The sequence below is a fragment of the Emydura macquarii genome, unplaced genomic scaffold (genome assembly GCF_026122565.2).
Source record: "Emydura macquarii macquarii isolate MOO-44397 ecotype Brisbane River unplaced genomic scaffold, CSIRO-AGI_Emac_v2 contig_2681, whole genome shotgun sequence".
NCBI classification, from domain to species: domain Eukaryota; kingdom Metazoa; phylum Chordata; order Testudines; family Chelidae; genus Emydura; species Emydura macquarii.
In genome coordinates, this window is record NW_027132818.1 from 2119612 (window position 1) to 2123634 (window position 4023).

Here is a 4023-nt window from a genome sequence, read left to right on the forward strand (position 1 = left end):
TTCCCCCATCTCTCCCCAACCCTCTTACATGCAGACTGAGCGCTTCCCCCCGCCCATGGTGGAGATCAATCAAATCACCTCACCAGGTCTCAATCACCCTTTGGCTCTCCCCTCGTTTTGGAGGGCAGCGTACATCAGTTCCAGCCACGCATGCGTGCGTTTTCCGTCGTACTGTGGTGGATTTCTTTCCTTAACTTATTGTAAATGGCGGTTGGCAGGAGTTCACAAGAAAAAGGCGCCATTCAATACTGCTGCTTTTTAACTGTAAAACACGCTGTAACTATAAAAAAGAAACGAAACCTTCCATTTATCCACCCCAGGAATAAATCATGCCAAGGCAAAAAGCCATTCATTACTAATAAAAGAGGAAATATAATCCTCTTTATGAATATAGTACTGTATATTCTTTCTGGGATCATATGTCCCTGCTTTTTGAGATTTTTAGATATATTTATTATAATGACAATCTTACCTTCTGCACACATATATAAAAAGTATCTTTTAACAATTATACGTTTGTAGCTATTCCCAATGGGTCAGACCTTATAAAGTACAGAGCACCTTCAGCAACCATTGAAATCAATGGAAGAGTTAACAGTACATCAATACACAGCTAGATACTTATATTGCCCCCATCACTGTAGTTCCTTGCAAACTTTAGAGAGGTAGCCGTGTTAGTCTGTATACAGCAAAAACAACGGGAGTCCTGTAACAAATTTTTAGTCTTTAAGGTGCTACAGGACTTTCATTTTTCCAACTTTAGTTCATCTTCCTAGCACCTCAGTGAGCTGGGGAAATATCCCTATTTGACAGACGTGGAATGGAAATACAAAAACACTAAGAGCCTCATTAGATGTAGAATCATAGAATATTAGAGTTGGAAGGGACCTTAGGAGGTCATCTAGTCCAACCCCCTGCTCAAAGCAGGACTAACCTCAGCTAAATCATCCCAGCCAGGGCTTTGTCAAGCCAAAGTTTAAAAACCTCTAAAGATGGAGATTCCACCACCTCCCTAGGTAACCTATTCCAGTGCTTCACCACCCTCCTAGAGAAAAACTTTTTCCTAATATCCAACCTAGACCTCCCCCACTGAAACCTCTGCTCCTTGTTCTGTCATCTACTACTATAGAGAACAGCCTAGCTCCATCCTCCCTGGATGTTTCAGGTAGTTAAAGGCTGCTATCAAATCCCCCCTCATTCTTCTCTTTTGCAGACTAAACAAACCTAGTTCCCTCAGCCTCTCCTCATAAGTCTTGTGCTCTAGCTACCTAATCATTTTGTTACCCTCTGCTGGACTCTCCAATTTATCCACATCTTTTTTGTAGTGGGGGGCCCAAAACTGGACACAATACTCCAAATATGGCCTCACCAATACTGAATAGAGGGGAATAATCACTTCCCTCGATCTGCTGGCAATGCTCCTACTAATTCAGCCCAATATGCTATTAGCCTTCTTGGCAACCAGGGCACACTGCTGACTCATATCCAGCTTCTTATCCAATGTAACCCCCAGGTCCTTTTCTGCAGAACTGCTGCCTAGCCCGTTGGTCCCCAGTTTGTAGCTGTGCATGGGATTCTTCCTTCCTAAGTGGAGGACTCGGCACTTGTCCTTGTTGAACCACATCAGATTTCTTCTGGCCCAATCCTCCAATTTGTCTAGGTCACTCTGTCCTATCCCTACCTTCCAGGGTAACTACCACTCCCCTTAGCTTAGTGTCATCTGCAAACTTGCTGAGGGTGCAATCTACCCCATCCTCCAGATCATTAATGAAGATGTTGAACAAAACTGGCCCCAGGACCGACCCCTGGGGCAGTCCGCTTGTGACTGGCTGCCAGCTAGACATGGAGCCAATGATCACTACCCGTTGAGCCCAATGATCTAGCCAGCTCTCTATCCATTTTATAGTCCATTCATCCAACCCATACTTCTTTAACTTGCTGATAAGAATACCGTGGGAGATTGTACCAAAAGCTTGCTAAAGTCAAGGTATATCATGTCCACCGCTTTCCCCACATCCACAGAGCCAGTCACCTGTTCATCGAAGGCAATCAGGTTGGTCAGGCATGACTTGCCCTTGGTGAATAGAAATCCCATGATTCAGTCTTCTCAAGCCAGGTCTACACTACACACTTACTTTGGTATAACTATGTTGCTCAGGGGTGTGATAAATCCACATCCCTGAGCAAGGTAGTTATACTGACCTACCCCTTGTGTAGACAGCATTGTCAAACTGACAGCTTCTCCTGCCAGCATAGCTGCTGCCTCTGCTGGAGATGGAGTTATTAAGATGATGTGGGAGCTCTTTTCCATTGGCTTAGAGCATCTTCATCAGAAACACTACAGTGGCACAGTTGCAAGTTTGTAGTACAGACCTGCCCTTAGTATGAGCTGGGGGTAATAAGGGTCTCAAAGCAGAATCAGGCTCCAGAGAATTAAAACTAACAAGCTCAATATCTTGTAGGGAACCCCAGGGTGTATGGCAAAGACACTCACACTAAGGGCAAAGCAAAACAATCAGTAAAGGCAGGAAAGCTCCAAACCACATAAACAAATACCCCTAACACTGCATTACTGCTGTCTTTGGTGTCATCCTCTGCATATGCTCATATATTTATATACTCATCCTTTCTTCGGGACATGGTGGTAACAAATGACCAATCCTGCCCCTGGCATGCCAAAAGAGTCCAATGGTCCAGAACCCCAATGCCCCAAAGGTCTGTGGTAGATAACAATGAAGAGCTGAAGGGTCAATGATGGAAAACTAGCCACTGCTACATGGTGGCTTAGCCTATGATACGGTCTGGGTACGATCATGAATATTTGTTCAGATGCCCAGCCTTTTATGTCCAAATCTAACTTCTACTTCGAGTGATTGCTCATATCCATTCCAATGTAGGTGAGTGCGCGCTGCGTGCACTGGTTCCCGGAACTTTTTTCCCCTTAGCAAGCTCCATAGGGCCGGCTCAGGCGCCTCCTGGAGTGCTGCGCTCATGCTGCGTTATATGAGGTGCCGCCAGCCCTGTGGGCCCTCAGTTCCTTCTTTCCGCCTGTTGACGGTTGCTGGAACGTCTGCCTTTTGCTCAGCAAGTTGTTCTGCCTGTTGTTCTACACATTGTTTATTAGTTAAATAGTTGTTAAGTATAGTAGTTAAGTTTGAATAGTGTTAAGTGTTAAGATAGTTAGATTAGATAGATAGCCCTCAGGGGCTTAAGGTTGGGCCATGCCTGGCTCAACCGGTTTCAAGTCCTGTGCCACTTGCGGCAAGGAATATCCAGTGAGCGACCCTCACAACCGCTGCCTCCATTGTCTCGGGAAGCAGCACCTTAAAGATAAATGTAAGATCCGCAAGGCCTTCAAGCCGCGTACACAGAATGAGAGAGACGCACGCTTGAAGGCCATCCTGATGGAGTCCGTGCTCCGGCTGGACTCCGAACCGGCGCGGTCCCCTATGGCACTGAGTGTCTCCTTGGTGCAGAGTGCCCCACCGGCACCGGAGTCAACGCATCAACAACCTTCAGTGCCGCAAAAGAAGCAGCAGCAGGACGCCGCCCACAAAGACTCCCCCACACTGCCTGTCTGGCCGGGGGTCAGTCAGGAGATGCCCCAGCCCCGTGCCGTGGAGAGTACTCCGGCACCGGCATCTCCCCACAGGGAGCCTCCCCCGACTCCTTGGGGTGGGGGAGGCCCCTGCAAGGGCTGTCGACGCTGGAGGTGTTTGCTGCTGCACGCGCCCTCATGGGTATGCCCACGCCTCCATCCCCCCCTCGGCCGAGGGTGCAGAGACTGGTGTCTCGGGGTAAACCCATGCTGGGAGGCCCCGGTGGGTGGCCGAGACAGGAGTCCAGGTCTCCCCCCAGACGGTCGCGGAGGGTAGAGAGTGTGGGCTCCCCTCCCAGCTCTGACACTGAGTTGTCGAGCTCCTCGACACCGCGGCATCGAGGGCGGTCTAGAGGTTCACACATGAGGTGATGCTGCTACAGTTCCAACTTGCGCGCGGGTCGCAGTTCGGGGTCTCGCACCCC